Source organism: Periplaneta americana, chromosome 17, assembly GCF_040183065.1.
Source record: "Periplaneta americana isolate PAMFEO1 chromosome 17, P.americana_PAMFEO1_priV1, whole genome shotgun sequence".
Lineage (NCBI taxonomy): Eukaryota > Metazoa > Arthropoda > Insecta > Blattodea > Blattidae > Periplaneta > Periplaneta americana.
The window spans coordinates 59,088,186-59,112,199 of record NC_091133.1 but is presented as its reverse complement, the minus strand read 5'-3'; the positions used below and the strand labels follow the sequence as shown (position 1 = coordinate 59,112,199).

The 24,014-nt window shown below is 34.7% G+C and overlaps 1 long non-coding RNA gene across 1 annotated transcript in view; it reads right to left on the bottom strand.

Annotated features, from left to right (window-relative positions):
- Nucleotides 1-8,832: 8,832 nt before the first annotated feature.
- LOC138692888 (uncharacterized) overlaps nt 8,833-24,014 on the bottom strand; it is a 221,769-nt gene continuing 206,587 nt past the window's right edge. The window contains exon 3 of the long non-coding RNA XR_011330156.1: nt 8,833-8,895. This is a non-coding gene — a long non-coding RNA (uncharacterized lncRNA). The remainder of the gene's footprint in view (nt 8,896-24,014) is intronic.

Here is a 24,014-nt window from a genome sequence, read left to right as displayed (position 1 = left end):
CGTCTGAATGATATGAAGGTGATAATGCCGGTGAAATGAGTCCGGGGTCCAGCACCGAAAGTTACCCAGCATTTCAGCATTTGCTCGTATTGGGTTGAGGAAAAACCCCGGAAAAAAACCCTCAACCAGGTAACTTGCCCCGACCGGGATTCGAACCCGGGCCACCTGTTTTCGCAGCCAGACGCGCTGACCGTTACTCCACAAGTGTGGACATCCCAACAATACGTGGGAGTCAAGCATGTAAACTAAAATAACCGAGTCCATTGAAAACCGATAAGAGGCCTTATGTGCGGTTCATATTTGCCGAGTCTCGTAGAAACGCGCTCCCTTTTCGTTTGTTCAATCTTTCTCTTCTTCACATATGTTCGGTGCCTTTCTCCTTAGTTCCTCTTCTCTCTTCGTATTTATGCTTTAGCTACATAAGGATATCAGGCACATATCTTGCGAACTTACGCATAGTAATGAGTATAGGTAACTTTTCTTGTTATTTTTTTATTTTATTGGGTTATTTTACGACGCTGTATCAACATCTAAGTTATTTAGCGTCTGAATGAAATGAAGGTGATGATGCCGGTGAAATGAGTCCGGGGTCCAGCACCGAAAGTTATTCAGCATTTGCTCATATTGGGTTGAGGGAAAACCCCGGAAAAAACCTCAACCAGGTAACTTGTCCCGACCGGGATTCGAACCCGGGCCACCTGGTTTCGCAGCCAGACGCGATGACTGTTACTCCACAGGTGTGGACTTCTTGTTATTAATATTCTTCTTATTATTAATATTAATATTATTAATATGACACAAAAATATACGTATAAACAAAATATATTTAAAAAACGCATACGTTCCAAGTACCGACTAATATTGTGCAATGTTCAAACATGAGAGAGGAAACCAAGACATTGCAAACTTCGTCTTATTCCACATGAAAAACTAATTGCAAGATATGTGCTCAAATCCTTAAGCGGTTTAAAATAGTGTCCTGCAATGTTCGAACATGAGAAAGACATTCAAGACATTACAAAGTATGACTTGAGGCTTTCCCGGGTTTGATGTAGAATAAGTCTTCTCGGGTTCTCAGCCAGCTGAGTTGGAGATTTGCTTCCAAGCTTTCGATGGCTAGCTCTGCCATCTTCTTCAGGGAATAAAGAAGATGGCAGAGCTAACCATCAAAAGCTTGGAAGCAAATCTCGAACTCAGGTGGCTGAGAACCGGACAAGACTTATTCTAAGACATTACAAACTTCGTCTTATATCGTATTTAATATGAAAAACTAATAGCAAGATCTGTTCTAGAACATGAGTGGAGGACAGCGAATATTTTTGTAACAAGGTGGAACAAACACGACAGGTCTTCTTTTGCAGAGCGAAAATGGACGTATAGTTACACAAATATTGTGTCCGAGCAACTGTGATTAATTTGAATATTATGTTAAATTACCTGTCTTTAGATCTAAATAAAATTTCACAAGAATTGTTCTAAAATCTTTACTCGGCTAAAAGCATGACGAGATGGGAGGGTAAGAGAAGCCAGCGAACTTCAAGGGCACAGATCATACAAGGCGCAAGTCCTAGCGAGCTGTGACAGACTCGCTTCTTCAAAGCAGACTTCGGTTCTTGTCACGCTAGACAAACTTGAACCAAACATAGAAATGCACGACACTAGTGTACACCAGCTTATCTAGAATATTATATATACCTTTTGAGGAATATAAAAACATTTATGACGCGGACCTAAAGCACCATATTTTGCTTCTTTCCAAAGCATTATTTATTACATGTGGTCTATAATTTTGGAAAAATTGTGCTTATATCGACGAAGTGTTTGTTATTCAAAAGAGAAACATCAGCTTATTAACTATCGTAGTTCTAATCAGACTGCCCACTATAGATCTTTATTTATTAGAGAGGAAATTATCGCCGTAACTGGTTATATTATGGGGTCATTAATGTATGCAAAATCAATTTAAATTTAATTAAGCATACTAACGAAATTCATGATTATAACACAAGGAATAATGAAAAATTACATCTATACCTAAATGGGGATTTTCCACAACAGCTAATAAGTATTATATTATGGTTTTAAATTATATAATCACCTTCCAGTACTTGTAACTAGGCTGAATAGGCAGAATTTTTAGATAATATCATTAAGTGGCTGATATGTGTAGCATTTTACAACACGAACGAGTATCTTAAGACTTCTTTCACACGTTCTTAGTTCTAATTTAATTACAGAGACTATGTTATTGTAAATTTCATTTGCTAAAAGATGATAATAATAATAATAATAATAATAATAATAATAATAATAATAATAATAATAATAATAATAATAAAATATCAATATCTACTATCATCTACTTTTTACTCTCATTTTCAATATTATCAATATTATCACCATCATTATTATCACCAAGTAGTTTTTTAGTAAGATATTTCTGTAAGTATTTATGTAGCTTTTATTTACAACCCTGCAACAACTTGTAGAATATTGCGTCTTCTATTGTCCATAAATTATCTATTACTTTTCTACCAATCATTAACTTTTTGTAATATTTAACATCGCATTAGTGTGATCGAAATGAGCCGTTCAGAGCAGAAGTGGTGTAAGTCAAAAATGGGTAATGAGGGTTAAAGTAAACATTCTGAAAAATACAGCGCAAAGTAGCAATTAACATTCAATTTATTTAAACTATTAGTAGTCAGTGGATAGCACGAAGGACATATAAATTGCTACTTTGCGCTGTATTTATTGGATTTTTACTTTAAACCTCATTATCCAATTTTGGCTTACATCACTTCTGCTCTGAACGGTTCAAATATGAATAACCAACTGTAGTTTGGAATTCTGTTACAACGTTTGACACGGAAAAATGATAAAGTATTCAACGCAAATTCGTGTTCTTATTTTCCTACACGTTACTGTCCAACTTTATGAACAGTCACGAGGAAAATTTTGAGTCCAAATGTTACGGTTAGTATGATATTCTAACTTTACTGATCTGGCAACCCTGGATGAGCGTCAGTCATTCTATTCTCTGCCGATAGCACACCTACACTGTGTTTATTGAATATTTATTTTACTTGTGCCGTGTTCGCTGAAAGTTTTTTTATTGTGGACTCACTTTTTTTACTACTATTTCCACTTTTAATTTCTCAATTGTTGCTACAACAACCTTTACTATTTTCATTTTCTCGCGGCACACTGGTTGCTTATGGCTGTTCTAACTTGTAGCCTATAGTAATGATTTTATTGTTATCCCTTTATACCTTTTCTATAGAAACATAATTAGCCTATCTCTTAGTAAATTATTTACTGTAAATGTTGTTGTCTAGTTAGCTGTCCGAAGGCAGATCTGAACCTCAAATGACACTAATAAGGCATCACTTATGAGGCAACTAAGGCAGGAGATAATGAAGTAGGGTGGCCAATTTCTTTCCCCCACTGGAATAGTATATTGCGATACAAGCGTCGTAATTGCATTATAACAGAATCGAGGAAAAGTTAGAGAACACGAGACGAATTCTATTATGCAATTAACACATGGATTGCATACTATTCTTTGGCCGAACTTAATAAAAAATTAATTATTATTAATGACTTTAAATTTAAATAGCCTAAATAGTTTGTTTTTGGACGCTAGCATCTTTATGTGTGATCGCCATTTGTTATTTGTCGATAGATGTCATGCATTTGTTATTATTCGTATTTGTCGATAGGTGTTATTCATTTGTTATTATTCGTACTTGTCGATAGGTGTTATTCATTTGTTATTATTCGTATTTGTCGATAGGTATCATTCATTTCTCATTATTCGCATTTGTCGATAAGTGTTATTTATTTGTTATTATTCGGCGGCGATTGTGAAAATGTTATAATAAAATAAATTATAGAAAGTTTAGTTTTGCCTTCAAAGAAGTAGGTAGGTGACATTAATTATACATCAACATAAATAAATAGCATATAGAAAATATTTATAGGCGACACATATTATACACGAGTGTAAATAAATTGCATACCGGTATAGGTTAATGCTTGAATACGTATTTTACTCCGTGGATATTTTTGCGTTCAGCTACGATCCAACGAGTGGCGCTCAGAGCAACAACCGGAAGCAGTCAGAACTGGTTTTCACGCTTACGTCTTATCTACATTAATTCCTGTTTTCTTACAAATCTCCATTCTAATAATTTAATTTAGAAAGAGTACAGGTATAATAAGATATTTAGTCATTTCCTCATAGTACATAGTGGTGAGCGACACTGATATTTCGTTACTTTTAAGTAAATAAATAAAAGTTTATATGATTTATTTACTTATCGACGTGTGTTGTAAGTTTAACTTACAAGGACTACCAGCAACATCGGTAAGGTTGTTAAAAATCACGATCGGCCAAAAACGTATCCTATATAACACAGCATTATTGTCATTGTAGCAGTAGTGTTTTATGTAACGTTTTTTTCAACTATAACGGTTATTAATAACATCAAAATTTTATTCGGGCAAAAAATAATCGATTCATTTTGCCTGAGGCCTCTTACCAGGAACAGAATTATTTTTAGATGCTGCAAATCTATGACACTGGACTCACAGCTTTACTGATGAACTATTGTTATTTAAATAAAATAAATAACGACTTCACTATGTTAACATTTTAGATAATGGTGTTATTTTATCTGATCAACTAGAACTCACTAAGATTCAGAAGATGATGGAATTAACATCGAAATTAGTGTTAAAAGAGTGTATTCAAAAATAAAGAACACAGGTTTACTTCTCTCACGGATAATGCCACCTTTTAAAATCTATTGCTCACAGCGCGAATTTGAACTTGTGAACTTTAAATCTAACGACCTGCATGTTAATAACAAAACCATGGAGGATAACATTGTAATTATTTTTTTACAGTTTTTATATTATTCATCTAACCTCTTATCCGTAATTTGCCGTTAATTAGTTTAATAATATTAAATATAAATAAATAAATGTAATCAATTATTACTGTGGTTACCACTATTTTAGTACGTTTTACGACGCTTTTTCAACATCTTAGGTTATTTAGCGTCTGAATGAGATGAAGGTGATAATGCCGGTGAAATGAGTCCGGGTTCCAACACCGAAAGTTACCCAGGATTTGCTTATATTGGGTTGAGGGAAAAAGTCTCAGCCAGGTAACTTGCTCTTACCGGGAATCGGACCCGGGTCACCTGGTTTCGCGGCCAGACGCGCTAGCCGTTACTCCACAGGTGTGGACTGTTACCACTATTGCCAAGCGAATATTTCAGAGGAAAAAATAATTGTTTATTTCGAGATGATGTTACAAAAAATTGCCTCAATCAATAGTAATACCATAAAGGTCATAGAAGATTTAATCACACTTGGAGACCGAAGTTCGAAACTTCAGTAACGAAATAATCACGCAAGAGCCTCATTCGATAAGCGGCCGCATTTTACAAAGAGCACACATACAGTAAAATGTTGAAGTCTCGAATATTAAGCAGCTAGCAATTTAGCGCTTCGACGTCACGCAAGATGTCGATATAGCACAAAACTAAGATCGATTTAAGACTGCACCCCTTAAAGTAATTTGCGAACATAATCACAATAGGTAATTTTCTTACGGTATTTTCGTCTTTCGCCGGTGATTGTGTTCATAGAAGAACGTATTCTTTCCAACCCTATATGGAAACAATATCTTCGATATTTCGGAGCTAGCGGTGTTTATAGGACCCATCATCCAGATAATATCACAATTGACTTGGCGGGTTGCCTACTCTACTCGATCCGTCATGTCTGGTTAGTCTCTCAAACACATCAGAATAGGCAGCCTTCAGGTCTGTGGTGACATTACTCTGATGGTGGAAAATCTATGCAGCTGCAAAACTTTAGAGACAACGCCTTAACACATGAGAGAAAAGTCCAATTTTTTCTTATATTTCCTATATCATAGTCATAAACATAGTGTGAATACCAAACTGAAATGCTATACCAGATTCGTTCTTTCTCATTGCAAATTGTAACACTTAATTTTAAATACTAGTTAATATGGTTGTTCAGTTTTTATCCCGATGTTATTTTCCCTTGGAATATAATAAATAATATCTACTCGTAACAATAGACCACTACGAAGGCTTAGTTGATTATGTTCCTACAAACTTCCATTTTTCCGTTCCGATCTTCAGTTTCTGTAAACTATTAAAACGAGAAAACGAACATGTAAGATTCTGCATCTGGAATGCTTTTACACAGCGAATTATCAAGAACATCCTCTGCGTAGAAGATACCGGTGGTGCTGAAATTTATGAAGTCTTGTGGCACAGAAAACCGTTTGTCTCGTTCGTAGGCCTAATTCGTTTAAATATGTGTACACTATATTTTCTAAGATATCACATGCTACACATCCTGCAACTTTTGTCACAGAATAAAACAGTCATCGTGTTGAAGAATTTATTCGGGAAAAACCTACACGACGAATAAATACCTGTGAATTGGCCAAGAAAGTTAATATCACCAGTGAGCATTTTTTTTGTAATAAGTATTATTTCATTAATTCATTTATCCAATTAAATCATTCAATTCACTCATTCATTCAATTAATTAATTGTTTCAATTAAATTCATTTATTCAGTTCAATTCATTCATTTATTGTTCAAATTAATTCATTCAATCATTGATCAAATACAACCATTCAATTATTGAATTGAGGCACTCATTCTTTCAATTGATGCATTTATTCATTCATTCATTCATTCATTCAATTCAAGCAGTCATTCATTCAATTCATGCTTTCAACTCATACATTCTTTCATTCATTCCATTCATGCATTCGTTGATTAATTCAATTCATGCCTTCAATGATTCATTCAATTCATGCATTCATTCCTTCAATTAATTCAATTATTCATTTAATTCATTCAATTAATTCATTTATTCAATTCATTCATTCAATTAATTGATTTATTCAGTTCATTCATTCAATTAAATCATCCTATTCATTCATTTATTCATTCATTCGATTCAATAATTTATTTAATTTGCTTGATTGCATGTCTTGCTTGCTTGTTTATTTATTTATGTATTAATTTAGTCACTCATTAAATTATTCAATTATTTATTTACTTATTTATTTATTCATTCATTAATACATTCATTCATCCATCAATCTATCCATCCATTAACCCATTCATCCATTCATTATTTATTTGCTTCCTTATCGCTTTTCGCTTTGCTTACTTATTTACTTAATTATTTACTCAGCCACTCAGCCATTCGTTCACTCGTTTGTCCATTCATTCATTCATTCATTCATTCATTCATTCATTCATTCATTCATTCATTCATTCATCTGTTCGTTCTTTAATTTATTCATTAATTCTTTAATTCATTCATTTACTTTTTCATTAATTAATTCACTCATTTGCTCATTCATTCATTAATTCATTAATTTGCTCATTCATTAATTAATTCATTCAGTTGCTCATTCGTTATTTATTTCATTCAGTTGCTCATTAATTAATTCATTCAGTTACTGATTAATTAATTCATTCATTTACACGTTCATTAATTAATTCATTCATTTACTCAATCATTAATTCATTTACTCATTTATCTATTTAATCATTTATCTATTTAATCATTTATTTATTTAATCATTTATTTATTTAATCATTTATTTACTTAATCATTTATTTACTTAATCATTTATTTATTTAATCATTTATTTATTTATTTATTTATTAACAAAATAACTAAAATTTTCAAAAGTATGCGCAAGATTAATATCGAGACTAAAATAAACAAAGAAAACGAGTTATACTTTGTTCCCAACATCTCCAAAGAAGAGTTTATGGATATAATGTTGACTACTGACGAGTCTACTGACGTGCCAGTAGACTCCTGAATCCAAGATCGCTAGCTATGGATATAAATTATATCTGAGAAAAAATGTAATGGCTACGTTTCTTTTTTTTTTTTTTCTTTTTTTTTTTTGGACGTGGAAGAACAGATATTAATCAATCATGTCTCTGATAAAAAAAAAACCAATGACTGCACCGTACGATAGTAATCTTTTAAAAGGCAAATAGAAGGAAATCATAAAGTTCAGAGACGTGGAAATTGCATTTCTTCCTTCCGAAAGTTTCAGATCGCTGAATATGCTGAATATAATTCGTATGAATGAGAGTGCAAAATTAAATTCAACCACCGCGTTCATGACTATTTACCTTTTAACAAGAGAGCTTCAAATATTCATTAGTACATTTATGACGTGCATTACGCTTTTCAGCAATGTGTGTTACAACATAGATCATATAGACCGTATCAATAAAACAAAGCACAATACCAGTACTATTTAAAATGGTATCTTCAAATATATATTTCTTCCTTAATTAGATTGTGCAATGTGTACCTTTATAAAATGCACTCATTAGGAGAAACCAAATTTGTTCCCTATTTCGTGTGCTAGGAACGAAGTAACACCAAGGCTATGCACTTTATTATGTTAATCGGTAAAAATTTAAGAATACATTCGTAAAAAATGTATTATTATTATTATTATTATTATTATTATTATTATTATTATTATTTTAATTCCAAACATCTGTACTCGACCTATTGAACAACAAAAGAACATTTGTAACGTTTCGACATACCAAGAATAAATACGTTTCACGCAATCTAAGTGGTTTCATAAATCTTCTTTCACTTTTTAAAAATAAATCGTTAATATGGTTCAGGGATCGAACTCATCGGCATCATCCACTAGCTCATTCTAGATCAGCTAATGAAATGCGTAAATTTTATTTTATGATATGAACTTGTGCAGCTTACCTTATCAGATGTCTTCAGGGACGCTATATCCTAGAGAGGCTCATCCTTCCAACCGCGGTGGACCTAAGCACAAAAATCAAACAAGCTTTGGTTTGTATTTCCTGTACTGCTAAAATACTATAAAGAAACACAGGAGGTTTTGTTTTCCGTTCCCTAGATACGAGCGCTGCCTTCTTTCTGTATTGGATAATATTCTACTGGGTCATCCAGTTATCTTCTGATAGAGCTGCTGGGAGAATTGCCTCAGCCGAAAAGACAACGCCTATGGCCGGACAGGGAAGTGGACGGGCGGGGTTAATTGGTTTTGACCTGACTCTCACGCTACAGAGCGTATTCCAAATCTCAGCAATTGATGTCATCGGTCCGGTGAAATTCGGAATACGCTGACAGTTAATGTTGTCTGAACAATGTAAGCAAATACAAGTGTACAGTTTCCTAAAAATAAATTACAAATAACAGACCTAATTATTCTATTCCACATCGGGTGTTTATTTGCGAATCCGCTCGTGAGCCAGGAGAATATTTCAAGATAAATTCCCAGGTTATCGAGTTCAAAGTCGGAATGCGATTCATAAATCAGTTAATAAATTTCGGGAAATGGGAAGTGTTCAAGATGAGAAGAAAAGAAGGAGACGTATAATGCTCACGGAAGAAACTCTTAATGACACTGAACAACACCTGAAAAATTTCCTTAAGAAATATCTTAGCGGTCTTTCTCAACAAACTGAAATATCTTACTGTATTTTACAAAGGGATACGAACTTACTTCGGTTAAAACTTATAAATGTACTGTGGAACAAGAATTAAACTTTGTGATACTGCATTTCGGATTAGATTTTGTGAATGAATTTTGAATGACGTGCATGACGGAGAAATGAAGACAAGTTCAGTTATAGAGTTTTGGAATACAGTTCCAGAAAAACAGTTCGAAAACTTGATGTCGTGTACACATAAAATTCTGTGTCTTTTTGGATCAATGCATATCTGTGAAATTACTTTCAGAAAGATGAAGTTCATCAAGGGTAAACACAGATCTCGTCTCACCGATGTGAACTTGGAGAATCACCTGAGGATATCTGTCACAAATCAACCAACTCGTATTGACAAAATTGTGCAGGAGAGTAGCAGAGTTCGATCTTCAACTTCACAGTAGTAATGTACATAACTGTACGTTATCTTAAAATTATGTAATAATAATAATAATAATAATAATAATAAGAAGAAGAAGAAGAAGAAGAAGAAGAAACAAAAAGATACTAATATATAAGGTGCTATTGAGAAGACCAGTGTTGATTTACGCAGCAGAGAAATGGCTGATGACAAAAATGGATGAATGAACTCTGGGTATATTTGAGAGAAGAGTTTTACGGCTTATATTTGGACCAGTGGAGGAACGAAATGTATGGAGGAGGAGATATAACCATGAGCTATATAAACTCTTTAAAGAACCAGATATTATAGGGACCATAAAAATCAAGAGACTGCAATGGGTCGGGCATGTGTTGCGGGTGGATGATAGAACTATTAAGAAAGTGTTTAACACTAATCCGGAAGGAATAAGGAAAATTGGAAGACCAAGGTTGAGATGGGAAGATGATGTGAGAAAGAACATACAAATACTGGGAATAAGGAACTGGAGAAGAACGGCTCTGTTGAGAGAGGAAGAAGCTTCTACAGAAGGCCAGGGCTCACACAGGGCTGTCGTGCCATTGTTGATTGATTGATTGATTGATTGATTGATTAATTGAATAATAATATAAAACAGTTAACTATTAATATAAAAATCAATGACAGTAGTCAGTAATGAATGTGTTTATCCATAAATGTAATAAGGCTGCGTGTTACCAAGTTAGAGTGCTGTGAAACTTGGTGTGGCTCTCCGACAGATACTGTTTCTTACATTCGGCTCTCTTCTAATTTCTAGTGAGTACCACTGTGTTAAATCCTTAAACAGCATCATGGACTACAACAACAAGATAATAAATGCTGTTAATGAATTAAATTTTAAAAGCAGTATCACTTTAAAATGTTTCTGTTACGAGCATACCAATCTCACTCAAGCGATTAATGCGAGTAGGAAGTTAATCTTCTATTTCTTTGTAAGGTGGATTCCGACCGAGCTTCCTGACGTGCGAAGTGGCCTTCTAAGAATGTTTCGTGTCAAAAGCACTTCGACGGTTCTTTCTTCATCCACAACATTCAACACAGCCTTCCAAAAATTCTTCTAAACAGAGAATTTTTCCAGTAACTTTTGCAGAGAATACTTAAAGTACAACCAAGGACCAAGAAGTTCTAGTATGTACTCATATAGACCTCCTTATAGCTTACACAATAACGATATTGTTGTCTTAATTAAGACCCGTAAACAACAGTGCATGTTCACCTTTATTGCTGCCGTAGCTTTATTCGACTATTGGGCACCTACTAGTTGTTTCTTTTCATATGTTTCTTAAATAGTTCGAAATCCTAAATAACTCAAGTTAACGTAGAGTAAATGTTCAAAACAAATAACTGAAAAAGTGTGATTTCATTAAGACCGCTACTGAATTACTTAAAAGATAAATTACATTTGTTTAACTTAATATAGCAGGTTCTTAGGAAAATATTTGGGGCTAAGAGGGATGAAGTTACAGGAGAATGGGGAAAGTTACACAACGCAGAGCTGTACGCATTGTATTCTTCACCTGGCATAATTAGGAACATTAAATCCAGACGTCTGAGATGGGCAGGGCATGTAGCACGTATGGGCGAATCCAGAAATGCATATAGAGTGTTAGTTGGGAGGCCGGAGGGAAAAAGACCTTTGGGGAGGCCGAGACGTAAATGGGAAGATAATATTAAAATGTATTTGAGGGAGGTGGGATATGATGGTAGAGACTCGATTAATCTTGCTCAGGATAGGGATCAATGGCGACCTTATGTGAGGGCGGCAATGAACCTTCGGGTTCCTTAAAAGCCAGTAAGTAAGTAAGTAATATAGCAGGAGTCTCTAAACTACATGACTTACTTGAAATTTCTGGAAATAAAATTTTGTAAGTAGGCCTATATGATGGCGAACCTCTAACTGATCTTCCGTTGCTATATGGAATACGTCTCCCTACATTCTTGATTTAGTATTAAAAGAATATCGCTATCATGCTCTGTCTGTCCGTCTGTAACTTCCCAAACGTTTTGAAGGAGCGACTAACTTTTCGGCGAGACTTGTCTATGGGACCCCCACTTCCGAACTGGTAGGGTACTTAACTCCATTCGAAAATTGCAAACCCCTGTAAAATCGAAAACAACGATAATATTACTCAAAATTAGTAGATATCACCTATAGAACGACGAAAATAAAAGATTATAATGCAACAATGACAAGAAATATTACACCAACATCATTTCTAGTAGCACACTTTGCTGATATTTTCAAACACGTAACACTTTGAATAGTACAGTATCTACGTAAAGATTAATTTTTGGTCCTACAAAATTTATGTTATGAAAACAATAGTTATTAGAAGAGAAAAATTCGATCCGGCGACGGGGATCGAACCCGGGTCCTTGGTTCTACGTATCAAGCGCTCTAACCACTCAGCTACGCCGAAGTTCAATCCACAGCACCGGATCGAATCCCTCTCCTCTAGTGTTTTTCCCTTTGTGGCCTTGCTCCATGTTCGACATAGCCTATATGTTGACATATTAGGCCTGAGTCAACTGCCATTATACAAGGAGCGCACTCAATTGAGTGACTTGGTTGCAGAGATTCAACAGTATATGCACCGTTGGGCGAAGAATCTACGTAAAGATTAATTTTTGGTCCTACAGAATTTATCTGTTATGGTGACAATGGATTATTATTATGCTTATTTATTGGAAAAAGTAGTAATAGTCATTTTTGTTTTCATAAGTATCTGATCATATTATTGTGTTGTTTTTGTTTTGATTTTGTACCAGTGTTTGTTTACAAACAACGCAGTGACAAGACAATAGTACATTGTTTCTGTTTTGATTGGACGCGGTGGTCCAGTGCCTTGGCCACCCAGATCACCCGACCTCACCCCATTAGATTTTTACCTTTGAAGGCTGTCGTCTATACAACACCAGTGAATGATGCTGACGAGCTATTGCAACGTGTTGAATATGCATGCCAATTGATCCGTGTTGACAACATGGTGTTTGAGCGAACTCGCCTGTCGTGTATACGTCGTGCTCAGGCATGTGTAAACAATGGAGGGGGGACACATTGAGCATCTTTTGTAAACGTTAAATGACAAGTTTCCAAACATGTACTTGTGACACAACAAAAAAAGAACAAAAACAAAGTATGACATTTCTCCAATAAATAAATATTTTCCGTCTAATTTTCATGTAATGAGTTGTTCTTATTTTTGATCCAGCACGATCACGTGTTTTCCAAACACACTTATGACTCACTCTGTGTGTATATGTACATGTATAGGGATGCAATTGGACTACTACGAACAATCGGCGAAAGATACATAGAGAAGAATAAAGAATTGTATATAGGCTAGTATTTGTGGACCTAGAAATGGCGTCTGACAAAGTGAATTTGAACAAAATTATGGAGATTCTGAAGAAAATAGGTGTGGATTGAAAAGAGAAGAGGCTGTTCAGTATTCTATATATGAAACAAAGAGTCAAAGTCAGGACAGGAGAAGAAATGTCAGATATAGGGAGAGGAGTACGACAAGGATGCCCTTTATCACTTAGCCTGTTCAACATCTACTTGGAGGATTTAGTAAAGAACTGTTTTCAGAACATGTGAGGGGTGATAGTAGGAGGAAGAAGCATAAAGTGCATTTGATTTGTTGATGATATGGCGTTGTTAGCAGAAAGAGGAGACGATACTAAGGGATATGCTACTGGAACTAATTGAAAGTTGTGAGCCAGTATGGGATGAAGATAAATGCAAACAAGACGAAGACCATACTTATAGGAAGGGAAATATAGAAGATAAACGTGCGCATTCTAAATGAGACAGTAGAGCAAATGGACAGCCTCAAATACTGTACTTGGGGTGTACTATAAGCAGTAACATGAGCTGTTGTCAGGTCAAAAGGAGGATAGCAATGGCAAAGGAAAATTTTAACAGAAAAACGAGCATCTTCTACGGACCTCTGAAAAAGAACTAAGAAAGAGCAGTGAAATGCTTCGTGTGGAGTGTGGAATTGTATGGGGACAGAAAAATAGACATTACGACAAAGTAAAGAGAAGCGACTAGATTCATTTGAAATGTGGATGTGGAGAAGAATGGGGTGTGTGAAATGGATTGACAGATTAAGAAATGAAGCTGTGCTGGAAAGAGTGGGTGAAGGAAGAATGATGCTGAAACTGATCAGGAAAAAAAAATAATTGGTTGGGTCACTGGCGGAGAAGAAACTGCGTACTGAAGGATGCACTGGAAGGAATGGTGAGCGGAAAAAGAGTTCAGGCAGAAGAAGATAACAGATGATAGACGACATTAAGATGTATGATTGCACAGGAAGGCAGAAAGTGGGAAAGGTTGGAGAATGCTGGGTTTGCAGTGAAACAGCTTCCTTTGGGAAGAAATGTATGTATGTATGTATGTATGTATGTATGTATGTATGTATGTATGTATGTACATAATTAACATAATGCAGGATGTAACTAAATGCTGAATCTATTTTAATATCTTACAAAATTATAAATAATCAAAATCTATATTATCATCTAATTAAATATAAGGATGTAGATCTATATTTTTACACTTCGCAGTAACTTTTGCTTCTTTAAATTGAGATTGAAAGATGGGAGGGACTCGGAGGCAACTTCTCATACGCTCCAACATATCTGGGTCGTTATAAAGAAGGAAATGTTGAAGACTATCCGCTGTTTCGCCCCGTAATTTCCCTGTGGGTTCTACAACGTATGCATAGACAACGAAATGCAATGCACGTCTCCCATCCATTACAAACAACGTTTGGTCATAGCTATAATACGAATGTGATTTTCTTTTATAAAATATTTTATGTACAGTCATGTACCACAGAATAGAGGTGTCCGAAACTAACAAATGTAGTTTTTATTTATGTGAAGTGAAGCATGAAAATTGACAGATCTATTTGTATTGTTCTGTTCTGACTTTTTGTTTTAGTTTTACTTCAGAATTTCTCTTTGTAAATTAAAAGAAAAAATTAAGGTATTTTTGTTCGTCAGTACACAATGGAGGTTTCATATCTGACCAGTTACTTTAGCTAAAAAGTAGCAAGAGTAAGGAAGAATAAAATTCTGGCTTTGAGAGATGGAATTTGTCAATAACTTATTACATTTTACAAAAAAAAAAAAAAAAAAAAAAAAAAAAAAAAAAAAAAAAACGTAGTGGACTTTAACCTAAAACTAACGTGGTTTTCTATGGACCTAAGAGAAAACGAAAACATTTTACATTACAATCATATGAAGTCAATCTGTCGCTGGGTTTCTACTGGCGACAATATGTAGAGTTACATTAATAGCGGACATTAATCCCCTGAATGGGCTTAGAAGACACAGCAGTAATCCTCCACAATTTTATGAAGTTTACACATATTACGTATGGGTACCTAGAAACAAAAGAGAAATACTGGGTAACAATATTCCTTTCGGTACATTGGCTATCGGCGTGTGGACATTCGCATGCTGGTTACGGAAACAGCGTAAAGTCTGTTCACTATAGGTTACAGTAATCTTAATCCTAATGTCAAAAAAAATTGTATTCATTCGAAATTAACGTCTGTGAATGAAGCAATGACGCGGGATACTGGTACAATTTTCAAATGTCATGTGGAAAAGTACGAGTACTGCATCATTAAACTGACCCACAAACAAATAAAACTGTGAAACCTGTTAAAATTAAAATAGCAGGTAAGGTAACAAGAACTCTTATGGACAAAACTTTATTTCGTAGGCAGATAAACTGATATACAATAGTAGGACACTGATACGCATTCCTTTTGAACATAGTCGCCATACTTGTCCAAAGACTTTTTCCACACAATTATTTTTGCTTGTAACTTTGAACTCGGTCATTTCCGGACCAGGGTTCCTATCTCAAATTGATACATGTGCTCTTCGCCATCATCCCTGAAAGTTTGTAACACCACCTCGGAAGCACCCTGTATAGCTTGTTCATCATGTACTGGTCTTACCAGACGACATTATAAAAACATCCTGTAAAGAGATGAAGATAGATTTCTTCTTCCTTATCGAGAATCGAACCAGCGTCCACTAGATTGGTAGTTAGAGATACTGCAGTGTTAAAAATTAGCAATGTGTTCTATAATATTGTAATAGAAGAATAATTTTTCTACATCGTGAAAAGAAACAAGAGAACTTGAAGATTCACGAGATCCCAGCGCTCGCTTCATAAAGAAGAAGTGGGCGGTGGGGCTGTGGCAGAGGATGGAGCTGACGTTAGAGAGTGACAAGTTGTCTGTCCTAACAATAAACACCCCCTGCAACCTGCTGCCCTCCGCTGCAGCGTATGAGACACTAGCTCGCCACACACCGTTAAATCTTAATGGTCCACAGACAAGTAAATCAGAACAGTGGGTCATGATACAAATTTCAGCAGTGTCACGTACCCAACACCAGCACCAAGTTGTTGTACCAGATCTCAGTTTAATATCCATTTGTTGTTCACAAAATTGCAACACCAACCACAATAATAGAAGCTTGCGATGATGCTCCACAGTTGCCAGACTTCATGCCAGTCTGGAGTCCCATAGTTTGCAAATCAGAGGATTACTGACACAGGAATTCATATAATGTTAATTTCATGCCGTTATACTAGCCGTAGTTCAGTTAGTTGCCGCCTTCATATCAGAGGGACCGGGGTTTATTCCTCGGAAAGCACTGTGAAATTTGAAGTGGAGAGACAGTAATCTAGAGCAACGCCAGGAAAATCAAATATTGGGGCGAAACTATAACTCTATTTTTCTCTCTATAAATCTTGCCCTTCTTTCGTCTGTCACTTATTCAATTTACTTTACATGAAATTCTTCATTTTATTTCCTCAGTTCCCTTTTATTCCATTGCATGACTTTCTTGTTCTTCCTCTTCTTTTTGACATTTCATTGACAGTAGTAATTCCTCTCACTTTATACCCCACTTTCATACTTCAACATTTTTTCCATTGCTCCTTCTCGAAAAATCAAGCTTAGTGTACAATCATAACGTGATTTCTCATTAACTGATGAAATTCCACACGGACAGCATTTACATATACATTCTCCCCAACACCAGTAATTTTTCATATTCTCTATGTCTCTCTGTTCTCCTTTTCATAGACATTCATTATGCTTTTTCTCTTTCTGTTTCTTTCTTCCTTGTTCTTTTATATTCTTCACTTTTTTATTCGATTCTTGTTACTCCCTTTTCGTCTACCCTCCATTCTTTTAATGTCTCCTAGTATTTATTTTCATTTTTTCTTTGTTTCACCATTCAGATCAGAGTTGTTAAGATATCGTCGTGTGACATAAGTTAATTTAACATAAAATCTTATGACCTATGGTTATGTTTAATCATGTAATAACACATCCTTGGCATTATAATGTCGCAGTTTGTTTATCCCAACGTAAATGCTGATCTATAATAATTCCTAAATATCTGACTTATGTGGAAGGTGTTAGATGTGGGCAATTACAATAATTATTTGTTAATTCATTACATGAAATATTATGTATTACTAAGTGATAATTATTCATAGATGGAGGTAAACCTTTCTTTGTTAAAGAAATATATCCCTAATGATCCAAAAATAGCAATAAAGTGCAAAATAATAAAACAAAAGTCTTATTCACGCAATCATCGGGATTCTGTGAATTCTCTGTCACTAATTTTTCTTCTCTTTCTTTCTCATTTTCCCTGACTTCCTTTCCATTTTCTCTTCACATTTTCCTTCTTATTGATCTCTCTTCATCCTCACTCTTTTCCCGTTTTCTCTTTCCTCTTTTCTTTTCTATCTTTGCTTTCCTATCTTCCCAGTTTCTCCACATTTTTGTCTTAAATCATGACATTTATTTATATCTTGCTTTGTGCCACGCTTACTTCCCGCTACAGATAGCGATGTCCGAACCTTAGAGAAAGGCGGTGCCCTAAGTCAGTAAGAGGTCCCTGCAGCTGCCATTGTGACTTAAGCAAGCCTGTAATGCCCGGTGCAGTCGCGTAGCCAGAGAAACAGTTGAAATGTCTCGGAATTGATTTTGTCATTACCGGAGCCACCTTGGTCTCGCGTGTCCATCAGAAGTCGTCTAGGGTTCCAGGCCATACCCCCGGAGAATCTGAGCCTCCTAGAGGACCAAACAAGTAAGTACACAGGGGATGCAGAGGGGCACTAGGTAAGTATTTTGAGATAGTGGACTAGGGGTCTGCGGGTTCAAACTTGTACGTAAAGGCGTGAAATATTTTCATGGGCCAGTACACCACTGATTGAACTTACATAGCACAGCAATTCATTTGGAAATTTGTTGGATACAACATCGCTATGTTTCTGTGGCACAATCGGTAAACATTATATTGGTTTCTGTTAAAGGATGAGGACAAAATTTCAAACTTCAGGGCGTACTTTCTTTTTTAACTTAAGGTATGTAACTTTAAACTAGTGTTGTAACATTAAAGAATCAGCTCTAGTTATTTTGTAATGCACATAATAATAATAATAATAATAATAATAATAATAATAATAATAATAATATTGTTTAGAAGTGTGAAAAAGGAATGTATTTTGACAAATGCATATTTAGTACTCTGGACAATTCACAGTATGTTTATCAATTAACTTATAGTGTACATAAATTATAGGTACATACCAGTATTCTGTGTAATAGAAAACGTCTTAACAAAATGGATAAATGAGAAAAGAAAGAAATTTCCCTTTTCGTCTTTCTTAGAAGAGGAAGTAAGAAATATTCAGGAATTACCGTATAGTACATTACAGTACAGTACGTAAATCTTATACTGTAATAAAGGAAAACAAATTATTATTTCACTTCTCACTATCAGTTGGAAAACAAGTTACAGGAATTTTAAAATTCATTTTGAAAGAGTTTTTCAGATAAGTCCTTGAAATACAATAAAATAATTTAATGTTGTTCCGTTACTAACTTAATATATCATTATAAGTTATAAAACCTTTATATTAGGCCTACACTCATTTAAAGTTTGTGTGACTGCAACCTGTGTATATTTTTGTGTGGCTTTACTTTGTTTATAGTGTTTTCTCTCTCTCTCTCTCTCTCTCTCTCTCTCTCTCTCTCTTTATTTCTTGTGTAGCTTTACTTTGTATATAGTATTTTTTTTCTGTTTATTTCTATTATTGTATTTGTATTCCTGGTGTTGTGGAAGAGAAGACCTAATGGCCTTAACTACACCAGAATAAATAAATAAATAAATAAATAAATAAATAAATAATAAATACATATTTAATTGTTGGTATTAACGTTTTCGTCACTACATGCGACATCATCAAATACCATAATTCCATTCATAAAATAATAATTTGGTATAAAATTCAAACTGGTAACTTTTTCACTTTATAACTTCAAGGTATGACATCATAAATTTTCCAGAACATTAATTACATGTTGATAATTGCAATTTCAAACAAACATTCGTAAATATTTGCTTTCAGTTTCGAAATCTTCCAGCGTCATAATGTTATACAACAGTCCTCCTAGATCGATGACTGAGGTTAAATAAGTCTCTAATACGTTTATAACATTTAATCCTACGCTACTACTTTCAACATAGAAGATCACGTTCACAACAGGAAACATTTCAACTGACGCCTTATTTTTACTATCAACATTAATAGTCCTCTCCAACAAATGATTCAATGCCTGAATTGTAATCTTAATTTTAACACACATTTAATACTTGTGCATTCGACATAAACTTATCAATATATCAGGTTCAAATCGTTATTTCATTATACTCACAGTAAATTTGTATGACACAACAGTTAAATCTGCTTTGCAAACAAGTCTTCATATTCAGCATATTAGTATAATATTTCCCAAAATTGTAATTTTGTTTTAAATCATGAAGATTTGTAATTTTATATCTATTTATGTATATTAGCCTAAGCCATACCTGCACAAACAGCGCTTAACGAGCGCGCGCGCTCTTTCGGAGCCGGAGAGCGGTGTTTACCGCTCGCCGAAACGGAGAGGAAGATACGTCAGAATGACATAGACTTGCTATAGGTAGAGGAGAGGGAAACGACCACTCCGTTATCTAGTGGGTGCAGTGTGTAGGCCTATTCTCAGTAACTGCTTCACGTTGCTTACCTACTGCTACAGTACAGTATGGAGGAATCTAAAAGACGGAACATAACATTTTACATTTAACGATTTTCAGCTCGAACTTATTGATATTCAATGTGACCTAAGGGCTAAAGATCGTTTGAATAATACTACTAGCCTGGTTGAGTTTTACAAGACTAAACATTAGCAATAATATCCACGACTACACAGGCTGGCTGTGAAAATGATTGCTATGTTTGTCTCAACATCTATATTTGTGAGCAACTGTTTTCTATAATCAACTTTAATAAAGGCAGACATCGAACATCTGTAACTGATGTTTCATTACGATCAGTAGGCTACTGTTCCTTTCAGCTGCCAACAGCATAAAACCTCGTTTTGATATACTGATAAATAAAAATATAACAAACTGATATTGTACATTTAAGTAGCTATAGAATTTCTATTATTTCCGTTTAATAAATATTTCTTTATTAATTAATAATAGTCCAAGATAGTTTTGCAAACACTGAACGGGAATTCATTTCATAAACACTCGTAATAGTAATTCCTTTTGTGTATATTTTGTACGAGATCACCCCTTCTTCCAGTCCACACTTATACAGAGCGCAGCTAATATCTGCATTCCGCTCATGAGCTGTGACTGTGCCGTATTTCGCATTGTTGTGAAAAGTTGTGTAAACTGTGAAATGTTTGTTATCGGTTGTAATAACTGTAAATGGCTAAAATACGATAATTTCTATAATACAGTAATATGGGTCAAGGAGACGTTTGTAGTACTATAAATTGTAAGAAAAAGAGGTGAGAGTTATCCTTCTTCAGAAAGATGCAGGAAGGTGAATTTATAATAGTACATTATGCAACGAGCCTATAATGGTAATAATTAAGACGCGAGTATGTTTATGAAACTAGCGCAAGCGAGTTTCATAATTTTCATACGAGCGTCTTAATTACCATTATAGGCAAGTTTCATACGACTTTTTATGCTCGACCATATTTCTAACTTGAAATTATTCATAAGTATTCATGTTATTCTTATCTGACTGAGGAGCGGAACTGACCTTGTGCAATACTTCGTAAATTGTGAGATATGCGCTGACGCGAAAGTATTGATTTTTTCAGAGAAACAAATGTCGACATTGACCTTGATATAATCTAGAGAGTAAAATAAACAATCTTGATATAACCTTGAAATTGAATTAGACATTGAAAAACGAGATGACAAATTCAATTTATTTGAATATTATTTACAATTAACGCTAATTATTACAGTAACAGAACTGACTTTATTTCAAATATAGGTGATTTATTGTGCAATTGGTGAAATGAATTTGCGGGAATGTGCTTTGTGAAAGGCTGGAAGATGACGATGAATTGATGTTAATTTGTGTGTTGTTTTTTTCGACTGAGTTTAATATTGTATTTGAGATTTCAATATTATTTTGGATCGATTCTTCAACATAACCTTCTGCGACAGTATTGGATTTCCAGCCTCCGTGACGTTTCAATGTTGTGATGTCGCCGCCAGCGTCTACTAAAATTGTCGCAGAACTGCGAAAACAGTGGCCTGTGTATATCCGAGAATAATCGATACTTGCGCTTTCATATTGCTACAATGGTATTTTTTGATTGATGGAACACCTGAACTTTAATGAATAGGTGTACTTTTATGAGGTCCATTAAAGGGCTACTACCAGGTATATAATTACTACATTTCGGCATGGTCGAGCATAAAATATAATATATAGGCTACTTCATGAAAATAATACATAAACCTCATACATTTCATATTTCAATAGTGGAAGGAAGGTGTTACTTTTTTCAAAACAACACGATATCGAAAATACAATACATTTTATCGTCTTCTAGGGAAAGGGTCTGTGATGAGGCGATAGTAGCGATCCTGGTGGTTAGCAACTATCTATAGATGCATATTTATTAAGTATTGAGCTTCGTGACTGTATATACTAGATTGTGGTAATACGGTCGACTGTCTCTTTCTACTTCCAATGAAGACAAAAATATATTTATCCACTCGGGATCGACCCCGATCCCATACGCAGCGAACTCGTCTCCTTCTCCGAATGGGTCTTCTGCTCGGCCGCTCGCTGTAGCTGCACAGTGTATAAAATAAATCACCCGCCAACAAGCCGTGGCAATATAAAGGGGCAATTTCTAAAGTCATATTTAAAGGAAATTGAATACCTTCAGTATCTGCGCACCTGTTCTTACGAAGAAACTCGCTTTCGTGATGACGCTGTGGACCATCGTTATTATTACTATTAAAAAAAAAAAAAAGAACAGAAACCCAGGTTTTTAAAGTCTAAATGATCACGTTGTAAAAACTAAGCCAATAGCTGTAATATCATTTCACTTCTTATAGTATAAGATATTGCGCTTCGAAGATGTCTTATTGTGGCAATACACCGCCAATATATAGGTTTAAAAATAACAGGCCATCAAGTCTATATAGGTAATATTTACATACGTGATTTTGAGCTCCATTGAGCTTATCAAGAGTACGATTTTTGCTTTCACTTTAACTTTATACATAAATTACGTCATAATTATCACTATGTGCACATTAAAGATTTGTGTCTTAAGGTACCGATACTCGTCCACGATGCTAGTTATATAGCGCACTATATTTAATAGCGCAACAGAAATATCACATCACCAGGGAACGGATTTATATGGACTAGAAATATATGAAATATGTAAATATATATGTAGTTATTTTTACCAAAATATGGAATTAAATATGGATTTTTACCAAAATATGGAATTAAATATGGACTTAAAATTATAAAAAAATGACTATGTACGTTAAATATTGGTACATTTTAATCAAACTAAACAAAAAATATAATGGACGTACCTTATCTTCCAATGTAGTTTCAACAAAACACAATTTTTATTGTCTGTTACCATAACAATAGGTTACAAACATTTCTTTCAAGTGCTGAAAAGTGAATCTTCTTCTATTGTCTCTGAGGATAGATTTATACTGACTAAAAGAGCGTTCGACGTCACAAGAAGTAACTGGTACATAATTCAATTTCACAATGTCTGCTGGGGATAAGTCCAAGTTAATCTTCACTGTTGATTCACCACTCATCACAGCAACAACCTTTTGTAGTTCTTCATATCCAGGGTTTTTTGAAAGTACAGTGTCCACCTTAGCTCTTACTGCATCTGCAACTTTACCTCTACCACGATTCAGTTGTTCCACAGTACTATTTATAATTTCAAAACTTTCAGATAGTGAAAGGTGCCTATTTTGGAGACTTTTGAGCGTTTTTATGATGCATGAAAATGTATGCTGAATGTGAGCTAAGTCATTCTTCACACTTATGTCACAGGTAACTGTTTTCGCAGTATCAATTGAGACTGCATCTTCAGAGTCCAATGCAAGGAGAACATTGTTAATAGAGTCTATATGTTCGGCATAATATTCAACTGCTTCTAGCCATGTACCCCATCTAGTTAAAATTGGCTTTGGTGGCAATGGAATTTCAGGGTACATTTCTTTCAACACGTTAACTCTACTGGGAGCTTTGAGAAATACTTTTTTCACTGATGAAATCAACAAATCTACTTTAGGGAAATTGTCTCTGACCACTTCTGCCACACGATGAAATGCATGCGCCACACAAGTAAAATGAGTCAATTTAGGATATACAACAGATAATGCTTGTCCAGCTTTGACCATATAAGGGGCAGCATCGCTAATAAAGAATAACACATTATCGTACATAATACCCTTTGGCCACAGGATACCCATAGCTTCGTTGAACAGTTTAACTATAGTTTTGTTATTGCACTTTTCTAGAACATCACAATGTAAAATAATTCGTTCAGAATATTGTTCACTTAACAAACCGATAACTACATTACCAACAAGTCTACCTTCTTTGT